At 47.3% G+C, this 19,773-nt stretch overlaps 1 long non-coding RNA gene across 5 annotated transcripts in view; it reads right to left on the reverse strand.

Moving 5' to 3' along the window:
* The window catches only part of LOC143435300 (uncharacterized), a 74,288-nt gene extending 54,811 nt beyond the window's left edge, over positions 1-19,477 (reverse strand). For 2 of the 5 annotated variants that reach the window (XR_013105467.1, XR_013105466.1), the window contains exons 1-2: positions 19,088-19,220; positions 18,833-18,973 (exon numbers count right to left, since the gene is read on the reverse strand). This is a non-coding gene — a long non-coding RNA (uncharacterized LOC143435300). Of the gene's footprint in view, positions 1-10,286; positions 10,444-17,157; positions 18,974-19,087; positions 19,221-19,343 lie in introns of those variants that run through there. The other 3 variants (XR_013105468.1, XR_013105469.1, XR_013105465.1) reach the window with 3 other exon arrangements.
* Between the last annotated feature and the right edge of the window lie 296 nt (positions 19,478-19,773).

Consider the following 19,773-nt stretch of genomic DNA (forward strand, 5'->3'; position numbering starts at 1 on the left):
GGAAGAGAATAAACACAGGAAGCCACCCAGAGCCAGCCTTCAAAAATGATTGTGGACAGGACTACACAGAGAAACCCTGTCTCAAAAAAACAAAAATAAATAAATAAATAAAATAAAACTAGAAAGCTTTAAAAAAAAATGATTGTGGACAATTTGATTAAAAAGGTATTTCTTTTTTTTTTTTTTTTAATTTTTTGTTTGTTTGTTTGTTTGGCAGACATGGTGATGTGTGCCTGTGATCCCAGACAGGCTGAGAGTCAGTGATTTTTTTTCATTATTTATTTATTCATTCTACATCCCAATTGCAGCCCCCCTCCTCTCAGTCCCTCACTCACTCAGCCCCTCCTCCCATCCCCCTTCTCTTCTCCTCTGAGGAGGGAGAGGTCCCTCTGGGTACCAACCCAACCTGGCACTTCAACTCACTACAGAACTAGGCACATCCTCTCCCACTGAGGCCAGACGAGGCAGCCCAGTTAGGGGAACAGGATCCACAGGCAGGCAACAGAGTGGGGGACAGCCCCATTGCAGTGCCAAGGGGCCCACATAAAGACCAAGCTGCACATCTGCTACATATGTGCAGGTGGCCTATGTCGGGCTATGTATGCTCTTTGGTTGGTGGTTTAGACTTTGAGAGTGGCCCCCACCACGGGTCCAGGCTGGTCTTTTTCGAGACAGGGTTTCTCTGTGTAGTCCTGGCTGTCCTGGAACTCACTCTGTAGACCAGGCTGGCCTCGAACTCAGAGATTCGCCTGCCTCTGCCTCCCAAGTGCTGGGATTGGATTAAAGGCGAGCGCCACCACCGCCCGGCCCAGGCTGGTCTTCTTCTGGAGTTCCTATCCAGAGAGGGGGATTAATACACTGAAGCCAGCCAGAACAACGCAGTGAGATGCCCATCTCAGGAAGGAGAGCATAGCTTTATCAGGGAAAGTATCTATGTATGTACTACAGTAGTCTGCAGTATCATTTCCCCAATGTCTTTCTCTTTGTATATGTGCCAGTCCCTGGATTTGATTTTCATGTATGCAGTCATTTAAGCAAAACTGAACAGAGATTCTACCTGTCGGCAGACTGTTTCATGAGAATAGTGTTTCTCTCTGTCCAAGGATCCTACACCTTGTGTACGTTGTCTTACGGGTTTTGTACAGTAAGTGAACAGATGAGGTGTGACATATCTGGGCAAGCATTCTGGTTTTAGTTTCCTACACAGGCCTGCATTCTTTTATCTGTAAGAAGAATTAGAGCAGTAGTTTCTTCCCGGGGCAATTGTGCATTTAGAGGACAATGGCTAAACTCTGCGCTGTTCCCAGCATACAGCAAGAATAGATAAGAGACCCACACCTTCATTCCCAGCATTCAGGCAAAAGCAGGTGGATCTCTGAGTTGGGGGCCATCTTAGCCTACATATCAAGTTCCAGACCAGACAGACCTTGTCTTTCTATCTGTGTACTTGTTTTATTACACAATATTTTTATATGAATGCGTGTTTGCCTCCATGTATATCTGTGCACCATTTGTGTGCAGTACCCACAGTGGCCAGAAGAGGGCACTGAACTACCAAAACTGGAGACACGTGATTTCGAGCTGCCTGCTGGGCACTGGAAACAGAACACCTCTATCCCCAATTATTATACATTTTTAAAAAGGTAATAGCAACTTTCAGAGTTCTATACAAAAAATCAGAAGTTCAAATTCATCAGCCTGAAGATTTCAAAAACAGTTTGAGTTTTTGAAAATGTATAAACTGTCAGATTTTGATTTTTATACATAATTTAGTCTGCACTATCATTTTTCCCGTGCCTTTCTCTTTTTTAGTTTCTCTACTAAGCTTAAAATACTAAAATCTGAGCCAATAAGAAGGTTCAGCTTGTAAAGGTTCTTTATGTCAGGTCTGATCGCTGAGTTTGGTTTCCAGGGTATATGTGGCATGCATATGGGAAATAACACACACACACACACACACTAATAACTAATTAATTAACTAATTAATTTTAAAAGCATTTAAAATTAAAACACTAAGATATTTAAGAATGATGTACTTTAAAACATTAAATTTAAAAAAAAACAGGTTCAAGATACTTGCTATAATGGCTGGACTGTAAGCTACTAATTAATTAGTGTGACATCATTAATTTCAAGTGCAGTAACTGTCAGCAGAGTTGGACATAAAAATTAGTGAAAATATACAGATTATAAAAGAATCTTTAGAATGAGAAATGAGGTCGATTTTTAATTACTACCACTACTAGTAATGGCAGTTCTGTTTAAACTCACACCAGGAGGACCTATAGAGTCCTATAGGGTTTAGCTGACAAAGTTCTTCAGGTTAGGTAACGCTAGTTCTCTTAATATACAATATCCTTGTAGTTTATAAATCCTTTAACCTGGTTCCCCAAAGTGAGGCAGTCTGTCTGTGACGCATAATCTTGGAGGGCAACTTGACACACCTGGCAAGCAGGATTCTGGACTGAGGAACTGACTCCATCACACTGGTTTATGGGCAGGAGATGAAGGGTTTTCTTGGTTGATAAGTGATGTAAAAGGGTCCAGCCCACTGTGGGCGGTACCACCCTTAGGCAGGTGGGTCTGGGCTTGTACAAAAAGGGAACTAATGTGATCCCGAAAGAAAGCCAGTCAGCAGCATTCCTCCATAGTCTCTGCGTCAGTTCCTGATGAAGGTAAAATAATCTGTTTCCTCTCCAAGATGTTGGGGGGTTTGTTTGTTTGTTTGTTTGTATGTATCTCAGCAGTTCATCACTGCAACACAGCAGGAAGCTAACCAGGACACAGGCTCACATACTTAGGTGGAAAGTGCCTTCTTTAAACACAGTAAGAGACTTTTTTTTTTTTTTTAAACAACTGAGATACAATGGCCTGGATAATGTAGCAGAGTAAATTTAACTCTGTGTCTAAATCATGTTTTCAAATATACTGTTTACTATGAATTATTTGGAGTAGTAATTTATGGCTTTAGTTCCAGAATTACGTAAAATCTTACGGAATGTTTATGTCTTCTAATATTAATGTCTCTTGCATGTATACAGCATGCCACCGACAAAAAAATTAATAAAAAGAAATTTTTAAAATTTTAAATCAAAATAGCAAGGTAACTAGTTAAAAACTACTGAAAATTTGTTTCGACGAAAATATTTACCTGTAAAGAAGCAAAGTATAATATTGAATTTGAATAGTAAAAGAAGTTGCTGGAAGTTTCAAACATTGCTAACAGTCCTTTTACCCTCTGTCACGTTCCTGTTCCGTCCCTACTTAGGCGCTTACAAATGTACTTGATTTGAGGATAAAACTTTGTACCTGTGAAATTTATCACCGGCTTGAGTCTGGATTAAGACGACAGTTGTGTGGGGGTAGGAAGAGCATGCCCGGGCCAGAGCTCCCCATCCCTCACTCACCCTTCCTCCCCCCTCCCCCACCCCTACCCTCCACCCCCCACCCCCGCGTGATAAGCAGCGCAGACAACCAGTGCAGCGACTCCCCCAGCCACACCAGAAGGGCACGCATAAGGTAGAGAAAGGAACTTTGGAAAGCGCTCTTGCGTGTTGGGGCCATTTGTGTCTCTGCAGGTTTCTAGACCAATGTACTTGAATTCGGTTCCCTACTCGCTCATTGGGGAAAATAAAATGTCCAGAAAAGGGCAGGAATGAGCAGAGAGACCAGGGCATCCCTGTTCAAATCGAGTCTATGTATTCACACCATAACGGTCACTTACCTCACTATATGTGACAGAGACCAGAAAACAGAAAGTAAAAGACTGAATTTCTTATTTGGAGCATTTGCGGGGTTAGAAGCCACCAAACATGCAGTGCCTGCGTAGGCGAGAGGAGGCGCTACATCCACCAGGACTGGAGTTACAAGAGGAGGTTGTGAGCACAATGGAAATTTTACCACTGTGGTGTATGTGTGTGCATATGTGTGCATGTACATATGGGGTGTGTGGTGTCTGTGTGTGGTGTGTGTGTGCACATGTACATGTGAGTGTGTGTGTCTGTGGTGTGTATGTGTATTCAGGAGTGTGGGCATGTACATGTATGTGTGTGTTGTGTATGTGCACATGTGTGTATGTGTCTGTGGTGTATGTGTGTGCATATCTGTGTACGGTGTGTGTGTGCATGTGCATATGTGCATGTGTGTGTAAGATATGTGCATGTACGTGTGTGTACATTCGGTTTTAAAATAATGGCTCAGCTTTTTGGACTTTTATTTGTTTCATTTTGGTTTTTTTTTTAAACTATTTATTTATTGTATGTAAGTACACTGTTGCTGTCTTCAGACACCCCATAAGAGGGCATCAGATCTCATTACAGATGGTTGTGAGCCACCATGTGGTTGCTGGGATTTGAACTCATGACCTCCGGAAGAGCAGTCAGTGCTCTTAACCACTGAGCCATCTCACCAGCCCTCATTTTGTTTTTTGAGATAAGATTTTTTTTGTGTGTAACAGCCCTGGCTGTCTGTCAATTTGCTTTGTAGAACAGGCTAGCCTGGAACTCACAGAGATCTGCCTGCCTCTGCTTCCTGAGTGCTGGGATTAAAGGCATGGACCACCAAGTTTGGTTTGGTTTGTTTATTTTGAAACATCACCTGTTCTCACAAGTGTCCACTCTAGCAAAACACCTCCTGCCTTTCCTGGGCTGCCTCCAAACAAACACCACGAGTCTGCTCTTAGCAAAACATCCTCCCACAAGTCTGCCTCAGCAAAAGCATCCTCTCATAGGAGAGCTTTAAAAAAACATCACATGACACAACTGAGTCTCCAAAGAAACCAGAAATTTCCACTTCAAAGTGCCACCTGCTTAATTAAACAAAATAAGAGCTTATAAATGTTAGTGAGAAGGGCCTGCCAGGGGGTTCATTGGATAGCTCTTTTGTTGTGCAAGCTCGAGGACCTTGGTTCAATTCCCAGAACCCATGTAAAGGCGGAAGGAGAGAAAGGAGAGACTTGAGACCATAAGGTCGTTCTCTGATCTCCACCAGTATACTACCACAGTATGCATGCTCTTCCCCCAGTATAATAATAATAATAATAATAATAATAATAATAATAATAAAATAAAATTTAAACCTGAGCAAGATGGGACTGGAGAGATGGCTCAGCTGTTAAACTTCTCTTCGGAGACTTGGGTTCCGTTCCCCACACTCACCGACACGTACATGGTTTACACGCATGCATGCAGACAAACATTCAAAGAAAATAAAACATTAGCAAGAAACAGTTTACAAGGCGCATTCCATCAGCTCTGGAATGGATCTAAGTCACACTTCAGGAAGTAAACATGTCAATGATTCCTCTTTAATTTGAAAGTCACTTCCCATTTAGACAGAAGAGCGTATTAGTGAACTGGAATATAGGTAGATATATTTTCCAGAATATAGTTCAGAAACAAGCAGTGTGAAAACGTTTTCTAGAAAGCCGTCAAGAAATAGTTTTAAAATTTGAAGAAGATGCTAGGTTTTAATCTAAGCAGAGACCAGGGAGATTTAGTACATTGGAGAGGAGGGATTTTTCCAAAGAGATAGCAGTTGACACGTTCTTAAAGTTGTTAAAAGACACCAGTTCTCAGACCCAAGAGGCCAAGCACACACCAACCAGAGAAACAGGAAGAAACAGGAAGAAACACTTACAGAGAGCTGTGAATGTAAAAGCACAAAACTGCAAAAGCAGAGGAAACCTGAACTCAGCACGAGTGCCCCGTGTGTGCAGAGTGGAGTAGTATATAAATAATATAACAAATGGAAAATTAAGGGAAAAAAGCCAGGCATGGTGGCACATGAAGCAGACATAGGCAGATCTGAGTTCAAGGCCAGCCTGACTCAATGTTAACAATTAATTAAAGAGAAGATCAAAGTGGTTGTATGAAAGAATTTTATGATGTGAAAGAACAATATTTTTTTAAAATAAGAAATCTCGTGTAGCTGGGTGGTGGTGGCGCACGCCTTTAATCCCAGCACTTGGGAGGCAGAGGCAGGCGGATTTCTGAGTTCGAGGCCAGCCTGGTCTACAGAGTGAGTTCCAGGACAGCCAGGACTACACAGAGAAACCCTGTCGCAAAAAAAAAAAAAAAAAAAGAAAAAGAAAAAAGAAAGAAAGAAAGAAAGAAAGAAATCTCGTGTAGCTAAAGGATTAAGCCATAAAATTACTAGACATGAAAATTTGGGGGGGCTGGAGAGATGGCTCAGAGGCTAAAAGCACTGACTGCTCTTCCAGAGGTTCTGAGTTCAGTTCCCAGCAACCACATGGTGGCTCACAACCATCTAATGGGATCTGATGCCCTCTCTTTTGGTGTTCCTGAAGACAAGAGTGTACACATATAAATAAATCTTAAAAAAAAAAAAAAAAAAAAAAAGAGGGGGCTGGAGAGATGGCTCAGTGGTTAAGAGCAGTGGCTGCTCTTCCAGAGGTCCTGAGTTCAATTCCCAGCAACCACATGGTGGCTCACAACATCTATAGTGAGATCCCATGCCCTCTTCTGGTGTGTCTGAAGACAACAACCGTGTAATCATATACATAAAATAAATAAGTCTTTAAAAAAGAAAAAAAAAAAAAAAAAGACAGAAAGAAAATTTTTACCTAAGTTACTAAAAAGACACACTACTTCTACAGCCATTTGCACCCTAAATCCTCTACTCCTTAATGTCAAAGGAAACAGAGTTAATGCTGCCCCACTCTATGCAACACTGTATCAGAGTCCTAGCCTGAGATGGCAAACAGAAAACAAGACAAATGTTAGAAGAAATGAGAAAGATACAAACGTGCCATATGCAAATGCTGGTACTGGCCATGCAGAAAACCCCAAGGAAACAAAGAAAATTATTATGATCCATCAAAGAATTTGTCAATCAGCAATTAATAAAAAAGTGTAATGCTTAGAAAAATATCATTAATGCTGGGTGGTGGTAGTAGCACAGGCCTTTGATCCCAGCACTTGGGAGCCAGAAGCAGGTGGATCTCTGTGAGCCGAGGTAAGCCTGGTCTGTAGGGTGAGTTCCTGGACTGCCAGGGTTACACAGTGAAACCCTGTCTCAAAAAACAAAAACAGAAGAAGAGGAAGAGGAATCATCATAACAGCAAAATATATCATTTAAGTCTAACAAAAGTTGTACATTGCTGGTTTGGAGAAAAAAGTAAACCTTATTACAAAAAGATTGGAGTCAGCCGAGATGGCTCAGTTAGTAAGGGAGCTTGCCACCAAGCCTGACAATCTGAGTTCGATTCCTGAAGCCCACAGGGTAAGAGTTGAGCACCTAGGTCTGCAAGTTGTCTTCGGACCTGCACACCCATGCCATGGCATGCACATGATACCTTATAAATAAATGCAATGATTGAGGAAAAAAACCCAATCACTATTACTGAGAAGACACACTTACCCTGAATAAATACAGGTTAACCGCCCACTTCACACCATTTGCAAAACCAAGTCTAATTAGGGCAAGGACTTAAAGGTTAGAAGGAGAACTATAAAACTCAGTAAACAATTTGGGAGAACAGAAACACGACAAAGCCAAGTGGAGTGGTGCTTGCCTTCAGTTCCACCATTTGGGAGGCAGAGATGGCCAGATCTGTTCCACAGAAATGGGAGGAGAAGCAGAGGGAAGAGGAGGCGCTGGAGGAAGGGCAACAAGAAGAGAAGCAGGGGGAAGAGGAACTGGAGGAAGAGGTGACCCAAGAAGATGAAGAGGATCTGGAGAAGCTGGAACCCCAGAGGTCACTAAAGGTTCTAGATTAACCACCTGTGTCACATCCCCACAGCAGACGACATCTATACACCACTGAGAATGGCTGTACCACATGGAGGAAGTGCCACAATTAACTCAATGCCAGTATTAAACCCACTGAGAGAGAACAAAGCACAACCCATTGAAGACTACATAACGTTTGTTTCTGCTCATATAAAGTTGATAAAAAAGTAAACTTCACGGTGCCCAGGGGTGTGTGGTTGTAACACAATGCATTGCTGGGAAGGGGTGGGTGATGCTGTCCCTGTGGCCTCCTTGTGGACACTAAAATTCTCATTTTTAACACCGCTGCTCAGGCGTGAGCATGCATTTCATTTCACTCTCCCCTGCATGCTTTTATCTCGTTCTTTTACTTGTGCGGATATTTTGGAAACCATTGTATTGGCTTGATACAGCTCACCATCAAACGTTAACCATATCTTAATTCCGTGACCTTGATTAGTGCGCTGAGGCTCAGACTGTCTCCTCTACTCTGCTTCCTGGAGGATAGGCTATTAAAAGCTTCACTCTTGGGCAGGGTGAAGCTCAGAGGACTGATAGACTCAGAAGCGCAAGGCTTTGGAAATACAAACCTTCAATGTCTCCCTCTCCTTCCCTTTCCTCCTCTCCCTTCTCCCTCACCCTCTGTCCCCCTCCCTTTCTTCCTCCCTCCCTCCTCTTTCCTCTCCCCTCCCCCTCTCTCTTCTTCCTCTCCCTCTCTTTCCCTGCCCCTTCCTCTCCTCCACTCTCCTCTTCCCTCCCTTTTGTTGGTCTTCGTACCATAGACTAGGCTGTCCTCACAATCTCACTGTCGCTGAAGGTGACCGTGGTCCTCCTGCCTCTACCTCCCAAGAGCTAGAATTACAGTCTGGCCCCACAACCACCTTCCCATCCTGTGACTGATTGAACCTAGAGGTCCTTGAGATGCAGGGCTTTCTTTTTGGCTCCTGGCTATGGATTCCTGATCTGGGCCTCTGCCCCTCCCCTACCATTTCTGTACTTTTCTGGCGACCTGAGCTGCCAAGAGTCCTCCTTTCTTTTCAGCTGGGTTCACACTTGGAACCTCTGTCCACACTGAGTAACTCCAAATAAGTTTTTTTTTTTTCCTAAAAGACAAAGTACTTCAAACTTTGTTTTGCAAGTTAACCAAGGAGTGCAGGAGAGGTGGCTCAACTCGCTTACACCAGGCATTGGCTTTGGCGGCGGCGACAACGCCGAAGACCACGACGACTACGACAGCGCCACACAGTGGTGGCAGCACACACCTTTAACGCCAGCACTCAGGAGGCAGAAGCAGACAGATCTCTGAGTTCTTGGCCAGCCTGGTCTACACACCTGAGTTCTAGAACAGCCAGAGCTATGCAGAGAAATCCTGTCTGGGGGTGGCAGGGTGGGGACCATCAACAACACAGACACACACGAATTTTAAAAGGAAAAAAAAAGTTAGCCAGAGAGTCACGGGGAGGCCTAGTATCAGTATGGCCATCACCCTGTATGTGAATGGACCTCCCATAAATGCTCAACAGAACTCCATCTGTAAAATAAGCAACTATGCCAGGCACTCTTAGAGGCTGCGGTTACAAACCCGTTAGGAGCCATACGCAACATCTAAGGCACACACATCGCTTTGGCATGGCGGTCTCAACAATGGGCTCGTTCTTTCATCCCATAATGCACGACGGCAGACTTTTTACACTCAGCATCATGGCCATACTTGCTGATAAAGGCCAAATACTATATTAATTTTTGGCAGGAGTTCCTAACTTTCACAATAAGCTGAGGGTCTCAGTATTTATTTGTTTGCACTTGCAAAAGGCACCAACAAACCGAAAGAAAGCAGACTGAGGACTGGTGGAGGGAAAACATGGATTCCCAAATTCCTCTTCTGGGAATTCAAAATACACAATAGCCACAGCTGCTCTAGATTCCGACCAGAAATTAGCAGAGAAGTTATCATTGAAATTCAAAGTTGTGACATCTTTAGATAAATATTTGTCCTTGATTCTTCACAGCCTCAGATTCAACAGAAATCTGGAAGGGTTCACTGTCTGGCTCAGAGATCTTTTCAAATCGACAGCTTTAAAATGTGGTTGAATCAGAGCCTAGACTGGATTCTTCCAGCAGGTCTGTCCACCAGCTCTTGCTTTGACACCACCAGGTCCAGGTCTCTGTCTTCCGCCCTCTTCAGTCTGTTCCTCAAGATTTCTTTTATCCCTTAATGCCACTGTTTTGGTACCTGATATCAAACTCTTCCACTGTGCCCACCCAGAGGCGTGCCTGGATCCCCTGGGAAGGATGCCACAGGAACCCTTAAAGGCTTCTAAATCAAAAAAAGCCATGGTAGAGAAGACACAGGAAACAATTTCCTCAGAAAACCCAACCCCTCTTGTCAGCTGGTGGCTTCAGCCCTCTATCTACTGCCAGCCCCCACCCCCCACACACACACACACAACACAGACACCACAAGTAGCTCCTGCCCAGCTGGAAGCTTTTTCTGGCTGAGGACTATGGCCATTGCCTCTTGACCAGGACTGGGAGGTTTAGTAGGCAACACCCACCTTCCTCGCAAGCTGGGGAAAGCATCCATTGTTAAGGAATTCCTTCCTCATCTCAGTGTCAGCTCAAGAGGGCTCTGCACTCCTCCTTGGTCTCTCATCCTGACGGAGGATACAGACTCCACTGTCTGTGGTGTTTAGATCGTGGACAATGATGAATCTGTAATTTATGTTTGTTTTAAAATCATGATCACTTCCCCAAGCATGTGTGTCTACAGAGTAATGACATTATCTTTTCCCATAAGTCACTTCTTCCAGTTAGTGTCATTGGTTACAGGTTATGATTCCCCATTTAACACGCCCCCCACATCCATACTTCTACCTCCCTCCCTCTCTCCTTTCCTCTCCTCCCCTCTCTTCCTCCCCACCCCACCCCACTCTCTCTGTTAATTTCTCTCAGTAGCTCAGGCTGGCTTCGAACTCTCAATATGCTGCCAGCACTCAATTGCAGAAGTCTGTGGTCCCAGACCTCACATCATAGACTAACGGCCCCTCTGTCCTCCTGTCAAAACACAGTAGCTGCTAAGTGTGGTAGCCACACGGGTGATCCAATCTGCCAGGGCTCGAGCACTAATGGGGGTGTTCCTCTCTGTCTCCCAAGTCACCTGCATTGTACTCCCCCCCCAACCCAGAGGACCACTCCTCATCAGGGTCGGAGCCACTCTCAAGACGGGGCGCCTGTGTCCCACCCCGCCTGGTGGGTGTGACAGGGAGGCTGAAGCTCCCCAGAGAGGGCTTCCACAGAGGACAGAAGGGGCGGGGACAGTGGTCTGGCAGCCACACCCACGTCCCCCTCCATCCTCGGCCCCCCTTTTCCCAGTCCCCTGAGACCCCTTTCCTCTTCCTCCCGGGGTTCACATCCCTTGTTCCTTTAGAGTTCCTGTTCCTCCGTGGTCCCACCAAAGTTCCTTAGAGGTTCCCATCCTTCAAGGGTCCCCATACTTTAGGGGATCCCAGTCCTTTCAGGGTCTCTATTTCTGTTGGGTACCATTCCTCCAGGATCTTCACCCCAATCCCCATCCTTCCAACCCTGGTGTCCCCCTACTCCCTGTCCCTCCCCCGGAGCCCCCCAAAGCAAGAAGCGGGTGGAGAATCTCGGCGGCCGCCCCCTCCCCCCGCCTTATAAAAAAGAAATTGACTTTTGTTTGGAGTTTGTGAAAAGTGGGGCTCGGGGCCCAGTCAATGGGGCGCCCCGCGGCGCGGGCTGAGTGGGGCTGGAGCGCCGCGCTCCGCCGCGGCCCCAATTAATCCGCCCTTTGTGCGGCCCGCGCCGCCCCCGGCGCTCAGCCCGCGGCATTGTTCGGCCGAGCCGGCCGCGGGATTTACCCTTTTCAAACAGCGCGTTTTGTCCAGCGCAGTTCGAGCGGAAGTTTCTCACTGACAATTTGCCCCAAATAGATAGATTTGTCAGCAGCGACCTTCGGGAAGAAAGCAAAAAGCCACCGGTCTGAAGGTTGGGCCCCCCAGACCAGGACTCGCCGCCCCACCCGGGACCCCCGCTCACCCGCGGCCAGTGGCCCGGGTTCGCACCGCGCTTTTCCGCATCTGTGAAATGGGGCGGCAGGGCAGGCGCGCGAGCCTTTGGTCCAGGGCTCGGCTCCGCGGGCGTCCAGAATCCGGGTTTCCTCTCCTTCCCCAGCTCCCCATTTTGCAACCGAGGGCCAAAGCCCTAGCCAGAGCCGGGCCACCTTGCGGCAGCCCAAAAGGTGGGTCAGGCTGGCATGATCCGAGTGTGCACGTGCGACCCCTCTTCTGCCCTTCTTAACAGAGATGTCAACCGAGTTAAGTCACAGGTGGCGCCTTTGTAGGACCAGCTATTGTCTCCTCATAAGTCAAGATAGAAAACGCTTTGTACTGCCCGGCCATGATCTGCAGCGCTCAACTTGGGAGTCGGGCTGCTGGACTCCCCCACCCCCACCCACCAAGACATCGTCCTACCGAATGACCTCACTTAATAAGCAAAATTTAAGTGGGGGTAGCACGCGGTTGATGAGAAGAATAGTTGCTGATCTCTTCACTTAATGGCTAGTCTTTAAAATACAGTCACACTACACAGATTCGCGAGTGTGCCGAAGACCTGAGCTGTATTAATTCGGTTCGTTCATTTTCTATTTCCCTGTGGAAGATACAAAAGGTGGGGTCTCCGCAGTCCGCAGTATGTTTCAACTGTACCCAAGCAATTTCCCCCTCCCTTTCAGGAAATATCTTGCTTGTTGCACATGAGGAAAAAAAAAAATGAAACCAAAAAAAAAAATCTGTTTTTTTTTTTTTGTTTGTTTACCCATCAGGTGAATGCACGCTTCGGCACCACTCGGAGGAAACCCTAGGTGGTCTTCAACAACATTTCAGCGGTTAAGAGCTACAATTTAGAGACGATGACAATACGCACACAGTGTCAACAGTATTTAAACAAACATCCCAGACAACAGAATAATGGTTATTAACGATGGTGCTTTGAGCGCCTGACAAATTTCCCATGGCTGTCTGCAACTCAACAGCTGCAAGCATCCCCCCTCCACCACCCCCCCCAAAAAAAACCCAAACCTGTTTCTGACCGTCACTTAAACATCTCATAAACAGTCATATGCTCCAGAACAGCCCTTTGGATTGCAAGCAAAGAGAACACTCCTTAGTAGCAGCGATGAAGCCAGAGGTACAATGGTCTTCATATCCAGAGGCTGTGACCACTGTGCTGGAAAGAACCGGTATCAACCTCTCCCAGTAGCCTGTTGGTTGACATTGGGTGCGTACAAGTAGCCTTACCCTGCTAACACTTGCACGGGAGTTTGCAAAACTGTGTTCACTGTGATGCTTGGCCCTGGGTTTAATCTTCAGCATGACAATCAACAAAAACCACTTTAGGGAAGAGGACCTTTGGAATGAATTCATGCCTTGCACACCCCGAGTGTACATAAGTAACTGGAGGCACTATTTAACCACAGCAACTAGAAATACCAACTACGTGAAGCATATAAAATTGGCTAAGTATACACTATTGTACCTGAGCATAAATTCGGGGACTCAAGACTATATATCCTTGTTGTCTTCACTGTTCTTTTGAATAGTTAGTTACTTAGTATCCACTCAGCATTAAAAGGCATGAAAACACCCAAGAACTTCAGCCATAAGAAAGGGCACCTGAACATGGGGACCCTGTCTTGCAGAGACACAAGTGAAGTGTATCAGGTGAAGGTGGGGGTGGAGAGAGAGGGGCTGATTTGAATTGAATACTCCGTTAGTTAATACTCTGATCTGACAGAAATGTCAGACTTCAAATTTCATTCCAGTGAAATTTTCCAGAGGAGAAATTGTTGCAACTTAGTCCTTGAGTTATGAACTCTGGTACCTGAAAGGCCAGATCCTGTGCTCCCAGCAAGTAATCATCTTATGCCCTGAAGCATGAGATCTCATTACCTCTATCATCGTCTTAGCCTGTACGGATACAGATGTTATTAACGGCTGTAGTTTATCCAACCCTTTTAAAAAACACAGCTGCAGCGTTTGACTTAGGGACCTCCTGTGAATCCCACTGGTTGACTCCTTCTTGCCCAAGCACTTGGGGTTGGGGGGAGGGAGAGAAAAGAGGGGGGTTGCTTTGTTTTGGAGGGGTTTTTAAAATTATTTTTTTAAGCAGACTTCCTTAAATAGCCACTCTGCATCTTTGTAAGTGATGTGAATTCTGAAATTACTGAGGACAACAGAGTACTGTGTGAACTACATCTCTTGGAAACAAAGCATTCTGGGATGTTAGCTGTTTCCCTGTGTTGGCAGGGACTGATACTGAAGACTGTAAGTATTCTCCAATGTGCTGCCATGTTTAAATCCGGATACATGTTTTAACATTAACAATTATTTCTGTTAGTGCTAAAATGATTGTTTTTAAGCTAAGAGGCCCAGTTTGTCGATCCCTGCTGGTCTGATTTGGTGATTGTGTATTCTCGCCATTGGCCTTTTCCATGTATATCTTGGAAATCTTACAAGTCCATCTACAAAACAGCAAAAGACCGCCCAGGATTACTCTCCCTTAGGACACAGAGTTAAGCAGTGGTAGAGGGGACATTTGAAGGAGTGTGAAGAAAGGAGGCTGAGTCACAGCCTCCTGTCCCTTCAGGACGCACAGGACACTGCTCCTAATTCTCAGGGCTTCAGTGGGAATCCAGTGAGGCTCCTGTAACTGGAGCTTCCAGAAGCCTATTTAGGAGATGTGGGGTGGCTTCCTGCTACGCAGTGGATATTAAGGAGCATCAAGAGACCAGGATTCTTAATGTGGTCTGTATTTTCAGATGAGTGACTAAGGGCAGGGTTTTGTTTGTTTGTTTTTTGAAGGGCCCTCCTCTTCATCCTCTTCATCCTCTTCATCTTCCTCGTCATTTGTTTTTCAAGACAGGGTTTCTCTTCATAGTGCTAGCTGTCCTGAAACTTGCTCTGTAGACCAGGCTCCTCTCAAATTTAGGGATCCGCCTGCCTCTGACTCCTGAGTGCTGGGATTAAAGGCACACACCACCACAGCCCAGCAGGGCAGATACTTCTATTTGAGTCTTGTTAGTGCAAGGTGCAGTGAGACTCTAGAAGTCTCTCCTCTCTAATTGACTCTAGAGTTGAATTTCTTCTGCCAAGTGGTGTGTGTGTGTGTGTGTGTGTGTGTGTGTGTGTGTGTAAATACAGAGACAGGATTTATAATGAACAAGTCTTAGTAGCACTGTCCTGCATTGTGCTGAGAAAAAAAGTCTGCAACTCAGTACCCATTGTGTTCTGGAGGAGCTGGAATTGCTTTCTGGATTGTTCTCTATGTTTCTCTGCTGAGTAGAGTTAGCAGCCAAGCAATGTGTCAAGAGGCCCTTGGAAGAACTGAAGAATCGGAAGCAAGGCTGGTAACAGTTCTTTCAGCCTGCCACTTGGCAGAACCTTACTGGACACCTGCTACCTGCTAGGCTCTGCCCTATGGCCCACCTACTGGGCAAGCCATAACCAGGGGCTGGCTAGCAATAAATTTAGAAGTAACTGAAAAGCACCTTTCTCCCTCATGCAGACAGACATGTAAAGAAGGAAAGGGCTGAGTTCCACACTGACTTCAGCAGGGCTTGCTGCTTACAGCCTCCCCACCCCCACCCCAACACCCCACCTCCACCCTTCAGGTCTTTTCCATTTAGACGCGAGGGAGAGGGGAAGAGAAAGGAGACTTTGGCATCATTTAGGGGGAAGCCAGTGAATGGCAGAGCAAGCACCACATGCAGCTGGTCCCTCACCCTGGGGCTTAGAAGGGTCCTCTCACATAGCCTAGTTAACAGGGATTGAAGCCCTGCTTTAAACTGACTGGACAGAGGAAAGGTCTGTAAAAGCAGGTCTCAGAGGCAGCACATTCAGCGCATGCCCTCAGCCCAAGATCAACTTTCCAGGATCTGTGTATAACCCACTGTGCTGCTCACTGATCTGGGGACCTCCGTATACTTTCCAAGTATTTCCTGCATTTACTTCAATCTAAAATACCATTTTAAAAATACCGTTTTAGCCAGGTGGCAATGGCTCACACCTGCACTCAGGAGGCAGAAGCAGGTGGATCTCTGTGAGTTGGAAGCAAGCATAGTCTACAGAGCAAGTTGCAGCACAGCTGAGGCTACACAGAGAAACCCTGTCTCAGATTTAAAAATACTGTTTTATGTACATGGGTGTTTTGCCTGCATATACTTGTGCACCACATGCATGGCTGGTGCCCATGGCGGCCAGAAGAGGGCGTCAGACCTCCACACTGGAGTTACAGATGGTTGTGAGCTTCCACGTGAGTTCAAGGATTCAAATTCAAGTCCTCTGCTTCAGTAACAAGTACTCTTAACCGCTGAGCCAAAACCTCCAGCCCTGCCCCCAACCACCATTTTTATGTGTCTGTACCCACACCAAGTCTCTTTGAGTAAGAAAGGGGCCATACCATTAATTTACACCCCCAAGTGTCACATGGTGGGGGCTAATTATTGTTGCCTGAATTTTTCTCCTTAATCAAAATAGCATCATCCTTCAACGAAATAAACCTGGCTGGGGTTGCAGGCTTTAGCTTAGGTTAAGGCAGCAGATTCAGAAGAGGGGAGGGGAGGGGAAGTAGGCACCTTTAATCCCAGCACTTAGGGTGCAGAGGCAGGAGGATCTCTATGAAGTCGAAGCCAGCCTGTTTTACATAGTGAGTTCCAGGAAAACCAGATACACAGCTAGGCTGACACATGAAAACAGACAAACAGAGGCAACAGAGGAGAAAAGGGGCTAGCTTTGGACCTGGTCTAGAGGAACTCTAGATTTGGCTTTTCCCTTTTGCCAATGTAAAAATGTATCTTTGTGTCTGCTAAAGATGTTCCCGGGACAGGTGGAGCTTGCTCGTAACAATCGGTTACCTTAAGAGTCTCAAAGGAAAAAGTTTGGAAACTGGAAGCTGAACAAAGACACAATCTTTTTTTTTTTTTTTTTAAATAAGTCTGAAGGTCGGAGAGGTCTAGTCACTTGCCTAAGGTACACAGCTAGATGGGCAGGATCCGATTTCCCATCTCCTGGTTTCCTCGCTGGGCCTCAAGCAGGCCCCTCGGGAAGTCTGCCAAGGGCTCCTTTCTTTCCCACATTCTGTGGCACCTCCTATGAGACGGGCAGCGTGTTAGGCCAGTGGATGGGAAATGAAGTCAGTCTTTGCTCTGCTAAAGATTTTTCTTTGAGCCTTGTCCCAATTAGCTTCAGTTTTCCAAAGTTTAGAGCCAGGGTCCCTGTGGCCTTCAGCTAGTTGGCGTGAGCAGAGGCTTCTCTGCAGATCTAGGGGCTGTAGAACCCTAAGCCCGCCAGCCTATTCTGGAGCTAGTTGCTGCCTTTACCACCGAACCAATCATGCCAGAAAGTCATCACGATGATTTCAGAACTGTATTGTGAATTATGCAAAGCGCGCGGATAATTACAGTCGAGCGCCCAGAATACAGAACGCATATGCTGCGGGGTGGGTAGCCCCTGTGGCTTTTGCCAGAATTGTATCGTACTCTCGGTGGGGGGTGGGGGTGGGGTGTGTGCACCCGTGTCTGTTTAGTGGGCTTCTTGGCACACCTAGTTCGATGAAGAGTTAGTTGGTGGCTGGAGAAAGAACATTCCAATTTTGACTGGGGGTCAATTGTGCCAAGTTTGGGAGTATTTTTCACAAGTTTTGGTGTCCGTAAATGAGTCAGCAGGCAAGAGGGGTCGGAGTCGTCTGGAATCCTTCTGCCTTCCAGACGGAGCACCTGAAAAATCCCTAGTTCTCTTCCTGCCCACAAATCCTTAAACTTCTCCCTGAAGACAAAGTCGGTGTTTAATTCTCACCCCCACTTGCCCACATCCTTGCCCGCGGCAAATTAGTTCCACTCGAAGTCCTTTGTCCTTGACCAAGCGCCCCCTTCTGCCTCCACATCGCGATGGTGGTGTTGGCGGCGGCAGCATCAGTTGGATTTCTGACAAGAGCTACACCCGAGGACCCAAAGCCGAGCCTGGCACCCTGTCTCTAAAACCCTAACCGGAAATGCCTTTCCTCTCTGCGCACCAAGTTCGAGTTTAAGCTGTGCCACAAGCAGGACTTGCGGATAACCCAGGATGACTGTCAAAAAAAATGTTAATTTCCCTCATTGTCACCTAAAAATTCCCACCGTACGTTATACTGGTCCTAGTTTGAAAGACCATAAAGGAGAGGTGGTACGAGAAACCGTCCCCCGGCTCTCGGTTGTTCCAGGTGGCCTGGCCCTGAGCCCGGTAGTTGCTGTGTGTGATGCTCGTGGTTCCTTGCCTCCCAGGCTCGGACAATCCGGGGAAAGTTGCTTTCACGTGCTGCGGCCTGAAACGTGAGAGTACAGTCCTTGCGGGTTGGGACCCGGGCCTTAGACCTGCAGGGCCAAGCGGGCACACCGGGGACGCCAGCAGGCACTGCAAACACACTGCGGCCGGGTGAGGAGGAAGCTGCGGCGAGGGTGGGCTAGCGACGAAGAGGAGCGCTGGCCACCGCTCCCCCACCCCCCAACCTCCAATTCGGTCTCGAGAGCTGGAGGCGTGACCTCTGACCCCTGGCCAGGCCCACGCCCGGAGGAGAGGCTGGCAAGCTCTTGTTAGACAAGTTCAAGCGGCCGAGGGAGCTTAAACAGAATTAATCTCTTAGAGATCGGAGATCACCGCTCCCTCGGCGCGCGCTGTCCCCGCGCCGCGCCACGACCAAGACGCCAGAGAGCTCTAGGATTTCGGATAGGCGACCCGGGTGGAGAGGAAGGTGGCGGAGCTCTCCAGAGTCCCCAGGCCTGCAGGGGGAAGCCAGCGACGCCCGCTGGGGACCAACCGCAAGAGGGAAGGCTTTGCCTTCCAGCCGCTGGGTACACGTAATGGAGGCGAGAGGAACTCCGCCAGCTCCGGGTTGGCCGGTTTTGCCTGCAAGAAGCTGGCGAAGCCCTCCCCGCGGTGATGCCCAAACCCGTCACGCCAAGGCCGAGGGACCGCAAGAGCCCAGCCCAGTCCCCACCGCGTCCTCAGCTCTGGCTTTCCATAGATAGTTGCAAAATGAATAAATTACTCACCTCGGGCCAGATCCACGTTTTACCCAACAGAAAGGGCACGGGACCAACAATGAACCAACTCACATGGCAATGTCCGGACGCGCACAATCATACACAGACACAGCTACCCAATATCTTCCACGAATCTATCTGTCTGGCACTCTGGAGAGAAGGGAAAAGCGTTTTGAGAGAGCCCCGTCACCCCTCCCCTCCTCCCTTGCCGTGAAATATAAAAATTCATATTTTTTTTTATTACAAGAGCGGCTCCGTCCTCACCATCACGCACGCACGGAGCCGCTCGCCTGTGTTCACACTCTTAACTCGTCAGCTCCGAGAGCGCTTGCATTTTCTTTGGAAGCCGCTTGCAGGTTCATTAATATCATTAGCATTTAACCCCCTCCCTCTTCCCATCTCCTCCCCGCACATGGCTGACGTCAGACCCCGCCAGGAGTTGGGGGAAAAGCTAAGTGGGCCAGGGACGCCCTATTCCCCTCCCCGCGGCTGCCTGTCAGAACGCTACTGGAGATATTACCAGAGACCCGGCCCGCAGCGACAGGCACAAAGTCACAGGGTAATGAACTTCGGGGACCCTTCGCCGCTGCGTGCGCGGCTGTCCCCGGAAACTGGGATCTGGCCACCTCTCCCCTTGGAAGATCTCCCAGCAATCTAGTTTGCCCTCTCGGTCCCGGGCTCCGGCAGCGAGGAGCTTATCTGCCCGAGACTGCGGCTGTGATTTTCGTCTTTCCACAGAAGATCGGCGGTCTGCAGAGAGCTGCCCACTCTGCACCCCTGTGTGGAGGGAGAGATTGCAAACAGTACCAGGCATGGAGAAAGAGGGAGATTTCGCCCTCGTTGCTCCGTAGGAAGACCATTTCCGTGTCTCCATCTCTGCCCTTCAATATTCCCCTCGTGCTGTCCTCTCTCTTCAGCCTGCCCGTCCATCTCTCTCCATCTGTCTGTCC

This window comes from Arvicanthis niloticus, chromosome 20 (assembly GCF_011762505.2).
Source record: "Arvicanthis niloticus isolate mArvNil1 chromosome 20, mArvNil1.pat.X, whole genome shotgun sequence".
Taxonomy (NCBI): Eukaryota; Metazoa; Chordata; class Mammalia; order Rodentia; family Muridae; genus Arvicanthis; species Arvicanthis niloticus.